Source organism: Gorilla gorilla, chromosome 6 (genome assembly GCF_029281585.2).
Source record: "Gorilla gorilla gorilla isolate KB3781 chromosome 6, NHGRI_mGorGor1-v2.1_pri, whole genome shotgun sequence".
Taxonomy (NCBI): Eukaryota; Metazoa; Chordata; class Mammalia; order Primates; family Hominidae; genus Gorilla; species Gorilla gorilla.
Window position 1 is genome coordinate 146089012 of NC_073230.2, and position 15972 is coordinate 146104983.

Consider the following 15972-nt stretch of genomic DNA (forward strand, 5'->3'; position numbering starts at 1 on the left):
AGGTATACATGTGCCATGGTGGTTTGCTGCACCCATCAACCCATGATCTACATGAAGTATTTCTCCTAATGCTATCCCTTCCCTTGACCCACACCCCCCGACAGGCCCCGGTATGGATGGTCCCCTCCCTGTGTCCATGTGTTCTCATTGTTCAACTCCCACTTATGAGTGAGAACATGCAGTGTTTGGTTTTCTGTTTCTGTGTTAGTTTGCTGAGAATGATGGTTACCAGCTTCATCCATATCCCTGCAAAAGACATGAACTTATGATTTTTTATGGCTGCATAGTATTCCGTGGTGTATATGTGCCACATTTTATTTATCCAGTCTAGCACTGATGGGCATTTGGGTTGGTTTCAAGTCTTTACTATTGTGAATAGTGCTACAATAAACATACGTGTGCATGTGTCTGTATAGTAGAATGATTTATAATCTTTTGGGTATACACCCAATAATGGGATTGCTGGGTTAAATGGTATTTCCAGTTCTAGATGCTTGAGGAATTGCCACACTGTCCTCCACAATGGTTGAACTAATTTATACTCCCACAAACAGCATAAAAGCGTTCCTATCTCTCCACATCCTCTCCAGCATCTGTTGTTTCCCGACTTTTTAATGATCACCATTCTAACTGGGATGAGAGGGTACCTCATTGTGGTTTTGATTTGCATTTCTCTAATGACATGTGATGATGAGCTGTTTTTCATGTTTGTTGGCTGCATAAGTGTCTTCTTTTGAAAAGTGTCTGTTGATATCCTTTGCCCACTTTCTGATGGAATTGTTTATTTCTTGTAAATTTGTTTAAGTTCCTTGGAGATTCTGGATATTAGTGCTTTGTCAGATGGATAGATTGCAAAATTTTTCTCCTATTCTGTAGGTTGCCTGTTCACTCTGATGATAGTTTCTTTTGCTGTGTAGAAGCTCTTTAGTTTAATTAGATCCCATTTGTCAATTTTGGCTTTTGTTGCCATTGCTTTTGGTGTTTCAGTCATGAAGCCTTTCCCCAGGCCTATGTCCGTAATGGTATTGCCTAGGTTTTCTTCTAGACTTTTTATGGTTTTATGTCTTACATTTAAATCTTTAATCCATCTTGAGTTAATTTTTGTGTAAGGTGTAAAGAAGGGGTCCAGTTTAAGTTTTCTGCATATGGCTAGCCAGTTTTCCCAACACCATTTATTAAATAGGGAATCCTTTCCCCATTGCTTGTTTTTGTCAGGTTTGTCAAAGATCAGACGACTGTAGATGTGTGGTGTTATTTCTGAGGCCTCTGTTCTGTTCCATTGGTCTATATATCTGTTTTGGTACCAGTACGATGCTGTTTGGCTACTGTGGCCTTGTAGTATAGTTTGAAGTCAAGTAGCATGATGCCTCCAGATTTGTCCTTTCTGTTTAGGATTGTCTTGGCTATATGGGCTCTTTTTTGGTTCCATATAAAATTTAAAGTAGTTTTTTCTAATTCTGTGAAGAAAGTCAACGGTAGCTTGATGGGAATAGCATTGAATCTATAAATTTCTTTGGTCAGTATGGCCATTTTCATGATATTGATTCTTCCTATCCATGAGCATGAAATGTTTTTCCATTTGTTTGTGTCCTCTCTTATCTCCTTGAGCAGTGGTTTGTAGTTCTCCTTAAAGAGGTTCTTCACATCCTTTGTAAGTTGAATTCCTAGGTATTTTATTCTCTTTGTAGCAGTTGTGAATGGGAGTTCACTCATGATTTGGCTCTCTGTTTGTCTATTATTTGTGTATAGGAATCCTTGTGATTTTTGCACATTGATTTTGTATCCTGAGACTTTGCTGAAGTTCCTTATGAGCTTAAGGAGATTTGGGTTGAGACAATGGGGTTTTCTAAATATCCAATCATGTCATCTGCAAACAAATATAATTTGACTTCCTCTCTTCCTATTTGAATATCCTTTATTTATTTCTCTTGCCTGATTGCCGTGGTCAGAACTTCCAATACTTTGTTAAATAGGAGTGGTGAGAGAGGGCATCCTTGTCTTCTGCCAGTTTTCAAAGGACATGCTTCCAGCATTTTCTCATTCAGTATGATATTAGCTGTGGCTTTGTCATAAATAGCTCTTATTATTTTGAGATACGTTCCATCAATACCTAGTTTATGAGTATTTTTAGCAAGAAGGGGTGTTGAATTTTATGGAATGCCTTTTCTGCATCTATTGAGATAATAATGTGGTTTTGTCATTGGTTCTGTTTATGTGATGGATTACGTTTATTGATTTGTGTGTGTTGAACCAGCCTTGCATCCCAGGGATGAAGCTGACTTGATCATAGTGGATCAGCTTTTTAACGTGCTGCTGGATTCAATTTGCCAGTATTTTACTGAGGATTTTCGCCTCGATGTTCATCAGGGATGTTGGCTTGAAATTTTCTTTCTTTTGTGTGTCTCTGCCAGCTTTTGGTATCAGGATGATGCTGGCCTCATAAAATGAGTTACGGAGGACTCCCTCTTTTAATATTGTTTGGAACAGTTTCAGGAGGAATGGTATCAGCTGCTGTTTGCAACTCTGGTAGAATTCAGCTGAGAATCCGTCTGTTCCTAGGCTTTCTTTGGTTGGTAGGGTATTAATTACTGCCTCAATTTCAGAACTTGTTACTGGTCTATTCAGGGATTCAACTTCTTCCTGGTTTAGTCTTGGGAGGTTGTATCTGTCCAGGAATTTATCCATTTCTTCTAGATTTTTTAATTTATTTGCACAGAGGTGTTTATAGGATTCTCTGATGGTAGTTTGTATTGCTGTGGGATCAGTGGTAATATCACATTTATCATTTTTCATTGTGTCTATTTGACTCTTCTTTCTTTTCTTGTTTATTAGTCTGGCTAGCAGTTTATCTATTTTGTTAATCTTTTCAAAAACCAGCTCCTGGATTCAATGAATTTTTGAAGGGCTTTTCATGTCTCTATCTCCTTCACTGAAGGAAATCTGCTCTGATCTTAGTTATTTCTTGTCTTCTGCTAGCTTTTGAATTTGCTTGCTCTTGTTTCTCTACTTGTTTTAATTGTGATGTTAGGGTATCAATTTTAGATCTTTCCTGCTTTCTCCTGTGGGCATTTAGTGCTATAAATTTCCCTCTAAACACTGCTTTGGTGTGTCCCAGAGATTCTGGTATGTTGTGTCTTTGTTCTCATTGGTTTCAAAGAACTTATTTATTTCTACCTTAATTTCGCTATTTACCCAGTAGTTTTTCAGGAGTAGGTTGTTCAGTTTCCATGTAGTTGTGTGGTTTTGAGTGAGTTTCTTAATCCTGAGTTCTAATTTGATTGCACTGTGGTCTGAGAGAGTGTTTGTTAAGATTTCCATTCTTTTGCATTTGCTGAGGAGTGTTTTACTTCCAGTTGTGTGGTCAATTTCAGAATAGGTGTGATGTGGTGCGAAGAAGAAAGTATATTCTGTTGATTTGGGGTGGAGAGTTCTGTAGATGTCTATTAGGTCGACTTGGTCCAGAGCTGAGTTCAAGTCTTCAATATCCTTGTTAATTTTCTGTCTCATTGATCTAATATTGACAGTGGGGTGTTAAAGTCTCCCACTATTATTGTTTAGGAGTCTAAGTCTCTTTGTACATCTCTAAGAACTTACTTTTTGAATCCTGGTGCTCCTGTGTTGGGTGTATATATATTTAGGATAGTTAGCTCTTCTTCTTGCATTGATCCCTTTATCATTATGTAATATACTTCTTTGTCTTTTTTGATCTTTGTTGGGTTAAAGTCTGTTTTATCAGAGACTAGGATTGCAACCCCTACTTATTTTGCTTTTCATTTGCTTGGTAAATCTTCCTCCATCCTTTTATTTTGAGCCTATGTGTGTCTTTGCCCATGAGATGGGTCTCCTGAATACGGCACATCAACGGATGTTGACTCTTTATCCAATTTGCCAGTCTGTGCATTATAATTGGGGCATTTATCCCATTTACATTTAAGGTTAATATTGTTATGTGTAAATTCGATCCTGTCATTATGATGCTAGCTGGTTATTTTGCCCATTAGTTGGTGCTGTTTCTTCATAGTCAATGGTCTTTACATTTTGGTTTGTTTTTGCAGTGGCTGGTACCGGTTTTTCCTTTCCATATTTAATGCTTCCTTCAGGAGCTCTTGTAAGGCAGGCCTGGGGGTGACAAAATCCCTTTGCATTTGCTTGTATGTAAAGGATTTTATTTCTCCTTCACTTATGAAGCTTATTTTGGCTGGATATGAAATTCTGGGTTGAAAATTCTTTTCTTTAAGGATATTGAATATTGGCCCCCACTCTCTTCTGGCTTGTAGGGTTTCTGCAGAGAGATCTGTTGTTAGTCTGATGCACTTCCCTTTGTGAGTAATGTGACCTTTCTCTCTGCTGCCCTTAACATTTTTTCCTTCATTTCAACCTTGGTGAATCTGACGATTATGTGTCTTGGGATTGCTCTTCTTGAGGAGTATCTTTGTGGTATTCTCTGTATTTTCTGAATTTGAATGTTGGCCTGTCTTACCAGTTTGGGGAAATTCTCTTGGATAATATCCTGAAGAGTGTTTTCCAACTTGGTTCCGCTCTCCCCATCACTTTTAGGTACACCAATCAAACGTAGGTTTGGTCTTTTCACATAGTCTCATATTTCTTGGAGGCTTTATTCATTCCTTTTCATTCTTTTTACTCTAATCTTGTCTTCATGCTTTATTTTATTAAGTTGATCTTCAATCTCTGTTATTCTTTCTTCCACTTGATCAATTCAGCTATTGATACTTGTGTATGCTTCACAAAGTTCTCATGCTGTGTTTTTCATCTCCATCAGATCATTTATGTTCTTCTCTAAACTGGTTATTCCAGTTAGCAGTTTTATCAAGTTTCTTAGCTTCCTTGCATGGGGTTAGAACATGCTCCTTTAGCTTGGAGGACTTTGTTATTACCCACCTTCTGAGGTCTACTTCTGTCTATTCATCAAACTCATTCTCTGTCCAGTTTTGTTCCCTTGCTGGTGAGGAGTTGTGATTCTTTGGAGGAGAAGAAGTGTTCTGGTTTTTGGAATTTTCAGTCTTTTTGCACTGGTTTTTCCTCATCTTCATGGATTTATCTACCTTTGGTTTTTGCTGTTGGTGACCTTCAGATGGAGGTTTTACATGGACGTACTTTTTCTTTATGTTGATGCTATTGCTTTCTCTTGGTGAGTTTTCCTTCTAACAGTCAAGTCCCTCTTCTGCATGTCTGCTGGAGTTTGCTGGGGGTCCACTTCAGACCCTGTTTGCCTGGGTATCACCAGCAGAGGCTGCAGAACAGCAAAGATTGCTGCCTGCTCCTTCCTCTGGAAGCTTCGTCCCAGAGGAGCTCCTGCCAGATGCCAGTCAGAGCTCTCCTGTATGAGGTGTTTGTCAATCCCTGCTGGGAGATGTCTCCCCATCAGGAGGCCCAGGGGTCAGGGACTTGACCCTTGAGGAGGTAGTCTGTCCCTTGGCAGAGCTTGGGCACTGTGCAGGGAGATCCGCTGCTCTCTTCAGAGCTGACAGGCAGAAATGTTTAAGTTTGCTGAAGCTGCACCCACAGCTGCCCCTCCCCCAAGGTGCTCTGTCCCAGGGAGATGGGAATTTTATCTATAACCCCCTGACTGGGGCTGCTGCCTTTCTTTCAGAGATGCTGTGTCCAGAGAGGAGGAATCTAGAGAGGCAGTCTGGCTATAGTGGTTTGGTAGTGATGCGGTGGGCTCCGCCCAGTCCAAACTTCCCAGACGCTTTGTTTGCACTGTGAGGGGAAAGCCGCCTACTCAAGCCTCAGTAATGGTGGACGCCCCTCCCCCCACCAAGCTGGAGCATCCCAGGTGGACTTCAGACTGCTGTGCTGGCAGCGAGAATTTCAAGCCAGTGGATCTTAGCTTGCTGGGCTCCATGGGTGTGGGATTTACTGAGCAAGACCACTTGGCTCCCTGGCTTCAGCCCCCATTCCAGGGAAGTGAACAGTTCTGTCTCGCTGGCGTTCCAGGCACCACCGGGGTAAGAAAAAAAAAACTTCTGCAACTAGCTCAGTGTCTGCCCAAAGGGCTGCCCAGTTTTGTGCTTGAAACCCAGAGCCCTTGTGGTGTAGGCACCCAAGGGAATCTCCTCCCTGGTCTGTAGGTTGTGAAGACCATAGAAGAATGTGGTATATGGGTTAGAGAGCACCATTCCTCATGGCATAGTCCTTCACGGCTTCCCTTGGCTAGAGGAAGGAGTTCCCTGACCCCTTGCACTTCCTGGGTGAGGCAATGCCCCACCCTGCTTCTGCTTGCCCTCCATGGGCTGCATCCACTAACAATCTCAATGAAATGAATCTGGTACCTCAGTTGGAAAGGCAGAAATCACCTGCCTTCTGCATTGGTCTCGCTGGGAGCTGCAGACCAGAGCTGTTCCTATTCAGCTATCTTGCTCAGGAATCCTAGAGCATCTTTAATACATCAGTGTGCATTATGGCACAACAAATGAAGAATTGAGTGTAAGAGTTCTCCCAGACTTATTTGACAGTAGAATGGTTTATTCTACAGAAAGTTTGTTTAACAATTTGTGGAACTAGTTAGTATTCTATAGAATAAACTGTCATTGCTGTTCTAGTATCATGGTAAGGTGCTGGAAACCCTAATGCCAATGCTGCAACACACAGCACTGAGGTAAAAGCTACACATGTGAGCACATATGCATTCCAGCCATATTATTTTTGACCAGCTACTAGGATTTTAAAGATTACTCGAGTTAATTTTAAAAACCACCTTGGCTCACGCCTGTAATCCCAGCACTTTGTGAGGCCAAGGCGGGTAGATCATGAGGCCAGGAGTTTGAGACCAGCCTGACCAACATGGTGAAAGCCCGTCTCTACTCAAAATACAAAAATTAGCTGGGTGTGGTGGCACATGCCTGTAATCCCAGCTACTCAGGAGGCTGCGGTAGGAGAATTGCTTGAACCCGGCAGGCGAAGGTTGCAGTGAGCTGAGATCATGCCACTGCACTCCAGCCTGGGTAACAGAGTTAGACTCCAAAAAACAAAACAAAAAAAAAAAAACACCTCTAATATCTGAAATATCCTGAGTCATGGCATTGAAGAAAGCAATGGAGTTTGTATCAATCTAAGACAGCATTACGTTTCAATCGTCCAAGATTATTTATAAGAAAGGACCTAGATTAGCATCTTACAATCAATTCCAGCATAGCCTAAATCTACCTGTCTTTTATTTAGAACATAATGTTACTTGAGCATTTCCTTAAGTTCCCTAGGTAGTATTCCACTACAGATGACCAATATTAAGGTATATTTTCTGGGTTATATGGAGTTCACTCACTGGCAAGACCTCTGAGTAAATAGAATTTATAACAACATTGGTATTTTCCATATTCATTTGGCAAAGATCAGCTTCCACATTGAGGTGATTTTTCAACCAGTGGATGAGGCAAACAAAATCTTCTAATAGCTTTCCATTACTTAAAAGGTTAAAAACAGAGGAGAGGGGGATCTTAAGGATAATGACAGCTCTTCCTTGTTCTTTTTTATATAAATGAATGGATTCTCAATAACTACACCAAGTGACCCATCCTATCATCATCCCTCTCTCATCCTAGAAATAGATGAGAACTCAATCAGCTGATTTATGACTCACTTGGACAGTGATGGAAATGGAGAGGATCGTTCTTTTCAGCAGGCCCTGAACCCACCCCATAACTATCTTTAAAGTTGAACCCATGACTGAGGAAGCACCAAAGCATTTCCTTATTTTGGCAGTTTATTTTTTTTAAATAAGTATTAATCATCTTACTCTCTTTCCTCCTTTAGATACACAATTTTCCCCTCAAAGATTAAATTATCTATATTAGTACTTTCCTATACCCTAATTAATTATTTAAAAAATCCAAGTAATATGCTTATAGGCCCAATCTCATTAACAATATATTCTAAGCTATAAGCTCTCATTTCAATATAAGAGCAAAGGAAAGCAGGGTGTATAAACTGAATCTGCAAGGTCATGATCACAGTTAGTTAAATTTACTGTAGACCACTTAATAGCTTTCCAAACACTGGCCTCCTTATTTCTCACATGTTGGGTTCATCAATTAAGATATATGTGGGCAATTAGCATCAACCACTTTTGTTCTTCCATAATTTGCCTGATCATAATTTTGACAATATTTATCTTGTTAAAAATTTGGTCTAAATGTCTCTTACAGTGAGCTAAGAAATGTCAAATAATGGTTTGTTCTACCCTGGGGCAAGCTGTATTCCTAAGCAGATTCAATCAGGAGCACCTGCAAAACATATAAGTTACCCAGGCTTCCTTGTCTATAGGGACCCTTTTTGTTCCAGATTGAACAGAAGTTTTAGGTTTGCTCAAACTCATTCTTATTGTATATGAAATACACCCTTCTTATAATGGACCCAATTTATTTATTAGTATATGCATTCATTCATTCACTTATTAACTTATTTTTCTACCTGCATCTGATGCAAAACATCTCACCTTTTTGTACCAGGCAAAACAGAAACAAACAGGCAAAACCTGAACGAACCAAACAAAAACTGATTTTCTCTTCCGCTTGAGAAAATGCAACTCTAATGTCCTCAACAGTTTCTTACTGCCTCCAGGTATCCTTTCTTTTTTATTTCTCTTTCTTTTTCTCTCCCTCCTTTCTCTATTTTTCCTTTCCTTAAAGTTCAGGTTCACAGGTCCCTTTCCTCTGTGGCCCTGCTCCAGCACATAGCACAGGGACTGTGTTGAAACAGCAGCAGCCCACAGTCAAAAGTTCCTTCTTTTGCTGCAAGACAATCATTTAGGGGCACCCTCTGTTGCTTCAGACGTATCCCAGCTCTATGTCACTGGGCTTCCTTCTCCACATGTGGGGACTGCCCTTGGGGCTTATCCACTGTTTTCTACATTTGCACATTCTGAAACCATGAACATCCTCTCACCATTAAAATCAGAGGTCAAAAGACAGATCTAGAGAAAATTTCTGTCAAGGCTATGCCCAGTCTCCCTACTAGTCATTTGATTAACTTAACATCACGTATTGTACACCCAGTGTTTACTTAACATGGTCCTCACAGTTGCAGATACAAACCCTCAAAGACGCTCAAGTGAGTTCATCTGCCACTGTGCTTCACACTGGCCACAGCTGTGCCAATGGATCAGGGTAGGGCAAATGACAAATGGGTGAACTATACGGAGGCAAGGATGCATCATTCGGAGCTACCAGGGACTATTTCCAAAAGATTAGCCTTTTAAATGTGCATCCCTCCTTATTCAATCATATTACCCTCTCTGGGGCCACTTACATATTCTCTTAAACACATTCAGACTTCAGTTAAGTCCATCTCTCTTCAGGGATTGTGTATAACACTCCTTATTGATCCCAACAGTTCCAAATTTTCTTATTTTATTACATATTTTTATAAGCAAATAGATAGGGTGCAGATTAGTTTAATATTAGTATTTTCCCTTTCTAAAATGAGAAGGAACACTGTGCATGTAAATCATACTTACAAAAATAAATTCACAAATATTTCATCCCTAAAAACAGTAGAATTTTATGTATAATATATATTTATTTACATATATGAATATATAAAAATTTATATATGTAAATATATGTATATTTAGATATATATAAAACAATGTATCATTTTCCAGGGAAGGTTCTTTAATAGATACATATATCCAGAATAGTTCAGATACAGATCATAATTAGTCCCAGTGGTTCTTCATTAAAAAGGAAAGGAAAAGAAAGGGAAGACAAAACGAAAGAGAAAGGAGGTCAGGGAAGAGAAGAGGAAAAAAGGAGTGGGAAGAGGAGGTGAGGGAAGGAGAGGGAAGGGAAAAAGCTGCAGGACAGAAAATACCATGTAATCTGTAGAAAATCAAATTTGAGTCAGTAATTACTAATTTGTGTACTAATAGGTAATATTATTGAGTGCTCATTATCTGCTGGCCTATATGTTATGTGCTCTACATACATTATCTCATTTAATACTTGTAACAATTTTATAGATTTTTTTTCATTGTAGAGAGAAGGTGACTGAGGCTTAGAAAGGTTAAGTAATTTGTCCAAGGTTACACAGCTCTGCACTGGGATCCAGTGGTACCATCAGCTTCAATCTGTACTCTTTATTTCTTCTCTCATGACTGTCAACAAATAGAGTGGACAAATAATAATTTACTGGATAATAAGTTCAACTGTGTCCTGCAGCCAATGCTTGCCTAAGAAAATCAGCAAAAATGAGATAATAAAGTCACCAAGTACATCTAGATGGTGACTTGATTATCTTGTGTTCTTGTCCTGATTATAGGCTGTTGCCATTTTTGTGAGTCAAAATGGTTGAATATTGGCAATTTTATAAAATTGAGTCTAATAAATATGCCTATACATATACATATATTTTATATATTTATACAAATAAATTTATGAATTCATAATGATAATCAATGCTTATTTAGTATATTCGAATTTAAGAAAATATTTTAAATACTTTTAGAATTTTACAGTCTTCCCACCAAACCTATGAGGTTGGTGCCATTATTTTCCTCATTTTATAAAAGAGGAAATTAAAGCTTTAGAGGTTTTATAACTTGCTAAAAGTCACATCAAAAGTGACAGAACCAGGGTCTGTTCCTTATTAGTCTGATTTTAGTACTAATTCTCTTGACCACAATGATATATTGATCCATATTTAATATATGTATTTCTATATGTTTGGGAAAAATCCATGCTAAGGTTAAAGATTTTTGTTTTTATAGTTTTAACTTTTTGCATCTTTCATATATCTCCTTTCATTTAACAGACCTTCCTTATTTTTATTTGATATTTAAAGGGATGAAAGTTAAAACAGTTAAGTAACTAACTCAAAGTCACACAGTGATTAATGACTGGAGTAGGACTCAAATTCATCTTAGTATGATGCATACTTACAGAAATTCAGATACTTAATTGAGAAGTAGTTTATATAAAGAGAATAAAACCTATCTTGTCTTGCAAACTAATTGCTAAAGATGTGCATCCATGATACCCACTGTAGACTCATTAGCCTTTTGTAGGAAGTTCAAGTCCCTCTGCTTTTTGGAGTTCCCACTAGTGATAGGAATATGTATGTCATTATTGACTTTTCCCCTCCCTCATTCTCCAAATTCAATTATACATTTTAAAACCTAGCATGTCTTCTCCTTCCCTTTCATTTATTTCTGCCCTAGGTCCTTTGTTTGCCATGGATCATTGCATAACTTAGGTACTAATCTTTCTGCTCCTGGTTTTGTCCCTTAAAATCCATCCCCTTCACAACTATTTCAGAAATTTACTTAAAACACAAATTTATTCATAGTACTTCCTTTTTTAGAACCTTCATCAGATCCCCATCCACTATAGCATGAAGTCTGAGTTTCTTAAGTAGAGCGCATACGTTTTCAACAGTTCAACTTCTTTCTGAATCTCAGCCACCTCCCTTCACCTCTCCCAGACTCAATTTTGCATTTCCAGCACCATTGAACTTACATCCACTGCAGTTTCTGGCCTTGTTACATTTACTCAGATTATTCTCTGCTGCATCATCATGATCATATTTATTTTTTAAGACTTTATTTTTTAAAGCAGTTTTAGGTTCATAGCAAAATTACAGAGATTTCTTATATACCTCCTACCCTCACACATGCACAGCCTCTGCCATTTTCAACATCCTCTATCAGAGTGGTACATTTGTTGCAATGTATATACATTGAACACATCATTATCACCCAAAGTCCATAGTTTATATTGGGGTTCACTCTTGGTGTTGTACTTTCTATGAGCTTAGACAAATATATAATGACATGTACCCATCATTATATTATATGGTGTTTTTTTCACTGCCATAAAAGTCCTCAATGCTCCACCTATTCAGAACTCCACCCCTGGCAATTTCTGCCAACCATTGATCTTTTTACTGTCTTCACAGTTTTTGCCTTTTCCAGGATGTCATATAGTTGGATTCATACAGTATGCGGTCTTTTCATATTGCTGTCTCTCACATAACAATATGCATTTAATGTTCCCTTATGTCTTTTCATGGCTTCATAACTTACTTGTTTTTAGCATTATGTAATACTCCACTGTCTGGATGTACCACAGTTTATTCATTCACCTACTGAAGGATATCTTTGTTGCTTCCACATTATGGCAATTATAAATAAAGCTGCTACAAATGTCTATGTGCAGGTTTTTGTGTGGACATGTTTTTAACTTATTTGAGTAAACATCAAGAAGCATATAATTATTTGCTGGATCTTATGGTAAGAGTATGTTGAGTTTTGTAAGAAACCACTGAATTATCTTCCAAAGTGGCTGTGCCATTTTTCAATTCCACCAGCAGTAGATGAATGTTTCTCTTGCTCCACAACCTCTCCAGCATTTGGTGTTGTCAGTGATCCAGATTATGGCCATTCTAATAAATGTGTAGTAGTTATCTCATTGTCTTGATTTGCATTTCCTTGATGGCATATGATATAAAGTATCTTTCCATATGCTAATTTACCATCTGTATATGTTTTTTGGTGAGTTATCCATTAAGATAACTGTGGGTTTGTCTTTTCATTTCTCTCAGTCTGTGGCTTCTTTGCTCATTGTCTTCACATTGTCATTCACAGAGAAGTTTACAATATTAATGAAGTTCAGTTTATCAATTATTTATTTCATGGATTGCCTTTGGTGTTGTATTTTAAAAGTCATCACCATACCCAAAGTCATGTAGGTTTTTCCCATATGTTACCTTCTAGGATTTTTATAGCTTTGCATTTTACAATTAGGTCTTTGATCCACTTTGAGTTAATTTTTGTGAAGGGAGTAAGGTCTGTGCTTAGATTCATTGGTTTTTTGCATGCAGATGTCCAGGTATTTCAGCATAATTTGTTGAAAAGACTATCTTTGCTCCACTGTATTGCCTATGCTCCTTTGTCAAAAATGAGTTGACTATATTCATATGGGTCTATTTCTGAGCTCTCTATTATGTTCCCTTGATATATTTGTCTATTATTTTGCCAGTACCACACTGTTTTGATTACTACAGCTTTACACATATTTTTACAATACATTGTTGAGATAGGTACCATATTGTTCCATTGGAGAACACTGCCAAGCTTGGATTAACTTAGCTACCATCTGGAGGTGAGGAGGGAGGTGCACTTTTTCATAGATATTTACATAGATTGACAATCTTCTCTTGATTTTATTTTTCTTTGATGAAAATCCTTCCTCTGCCATGTCTGTCTGATAAAATTATATGCATAATCAATTTTCAATGATTCTGTATGACGAAACTTAGCAAATATACTCTTTGTCATGGAGGCAAACTATGGTAGCTGATTACCATTTTTTAATGAGAGCTAGGGTTACAATACTTACTATTATCACACTTATTTTAAGCCGAAGGCCTTTACTCAGACCATGTTTCTCAGAGTCACTTCTCTTTGAGTACATGTGATTCTATTCTCAGGCCTAAGTGAGATGCCAGTCTTCCATGTTCCTGGAGGAGTAAACCTTTGTCCTGACAGGTGCATGTACTTCAGATGTTGGTGTCTAACTTGAGTCACAACAGACTTTTCTCTGAAGAATTCCAGTTTAGGATCTGTCCTTGTAAAGACTAATATACTCCATTTTTCTGTTTGTTGTAATTATTTTTACTGTTTCCCACACATGTTTTGTTTCTCTTTTCTACCAGGTTGTTAGCAGCATGAGTACAGGGTCTGGATCTTACCCATTCAAGAGTGTATTCCCAGCACCCAATGCCTGGCATATAGTAAGTGCTCAATAAATTTTTAATGAATAAATTAATACATTTATAGACAAAACATTAAGTTGTTGTGAAGTCACAATAATCCTTTGGAAAGGTAAATACGTCAAGTAAAATTAAACGTCAGTTACTCTTATGAAATAATATTAATCTGGGTTGTCGTGTTAGGATATTTCTATTAACTTCCACTTAAACAGAACAACCCACAGACCAGGGACAAACTATTCACTAGGAACTATTTGTTATTCCAAATCAAGTTGATTCAACTTGTCAGGAAAAAGGTTCTACACCCTACCATAAGCACATGACTTAATACATCAAAATTTCCTGAGTTTTTCTAATTTTCAAAATCTTCTGCCCTTAACGATGAATTTCCTCTAGAGGCAATATTTTAGTATTTGCAAATTCAGTGTTCACATTGATTTTATAGAACATAACTACCATCAGTAACAAGGATTGACTGACTCTGTCTCTCCCTCTGTCTTTCTCTCTATCTAAAGAGATTTCTTTTAAGGAATTGAATCATGAAACTATGAGAACTGGCAATTCTGAAATCATTAAGGCAGGCCAGCAGGCTACAAACTCACACAGGAGTTGGTGTTGCAATCTTGAGGTAGAATTTATTCTCCAAGAAACCTTAGTTTTTACTCTCAAGTTTCAACTGATGGATGAGGCCCTGCATTATTAAGAAAAATCTCATTTACTTAAATTCAACTGATTGTACACATTAACTATATATACAAAATACCTTCACAGCAACACCTAGATTTGTGTTTGATTAAATAACTAGGAACTATGTCACAATCAAATTGACACATAAAATTAACTATCACAGTCATACAGTCATGATAGATATTGAAGAGCCCATAGTAAGCCTGGTTCATTGAGAGGTATTTTTATTGATAGAAGTGAGTTATGGCTGTATCTTCACACAGACACATACAGTGAGAGAGAGGGAGAGAGAAAGAGAGGAAGAGAGCACAGATATAACATGCTCTTGCTTCAGCAAGTGAGACATTTGCATGATCAGGAGCAAAAGCTTAGCTATGAGACTCCCTTGATTTCAAGTCTGAGCACCATCTCTTACTAGCTGGCACATAACTTACTCATTTAATGTGCCTTAGTTTTCTTGTCTATAAAAATCGTACCACCTTTGACAGTGGGCCAATTGTTTTTAGATAATCAAAAATTGTTAGTTTTTCTCAGTATTAGCTCCCTGAGGTCAGGGGAGAGAGATATAATGCAGTGCATGTTCACACTTGTTCCCTTGAAAATGAAGCCACAACCCCTTGACAGGCATATGGAGAAGTGCCAGAGATGGCCATAGATGGGAAAGCAAACAACTCTAGCCCAGTGGCTTTCTGCCTGTCACTAAAATAAGCTCAAGCTAGGAAGAACATGATAATGGGGTTAGGTGCATAGTTCTGACCTTATCTCTTTAGTAAAGAAAAGCTTTTACATACATTAGCCTCAGAACCCATTCCAAAGTTCTATGATCAAAGAAATCCAACCCCAATGTGAAAAAGTAAAATGAGGAAAAATACAGATCCTAAATGCTTTCCATACCTGATAATTTTTGTTTCAAAAGAAAAAAAGCACTCACAAATTCAGCATGCATAGAAATCATAGCCATCAACTTAAAAGTCTTTAAAAAATCCAGCCAATTACCTTGTACATTCAATGATAAATAAATAAGAAAATAAATAAACCGATGTGACTATGTTTCCACTGTTTTGTTTAAAGGTTGCTTGCTTGCGCGTGATGGTTGCAATGCCACATAAATGCAGAATACTAATTGTGAAAGGTGAAATCAAGACCTTGCCGCTCCAAATGCTCTCTCTAGCTCTCTGATTGTACCTGCTCTCATGCTCCAACCCCTTTCCTGACCTCCACATCACAAACTGACAGACCTTGGGGAAAATGAAGGGACGTTTTAAAGCAAAAATAAATCTGTCATTTTTATAGTCAAAAGTGTCAGAGCTCAAACATCAATGGTGTTTCAGAAGAGTCAGTAATGTATTTTGTACCCATGCTTACTGCAGATGTCATCATTAGTGGTCATTCCATATGAAAGTTATTTTTGAGTTGCTCCTGCATTGTAAAATAATCATTAATATTATGACTTTGCCTTAAAAAATAAACTCGCATTTTATTTGCTGGGCCACACTACATAAGCCACATCAGTTTCTTATTTGATAGAGAGGTACTTATTTGGTTATATAATATTCA

General features: G+C 37.8%; 1 protein-coding gene across 4 annotated transcripts in view; it reads left to right on the forward strand.

Annotated features, from left to right (window-relative positions):
- CHRM2 (cholinergic receptor muscarinic 2) overlaps positions 1–15972 on the forward strand; it is a 151020-nt gene that overhangs the window by 109271 nt on the left and 25777 nt on the right. For 2 of the 4 annotated variants that reach the window (XM_019030319.4, XM_019030316.4), the window contains exon 3: positions 13672–13749. The exons of the other annotated variants lie outside the window; for them this stretch is intronic. The gene's annotated coding sequence lies outside the window, so the exon portion shown is untranslated. The remainder of the gene's footprint in view (positions 1–13671; positions 13750–15972) is intronic. 4 annotated transcript variants of the gene reach the window in all.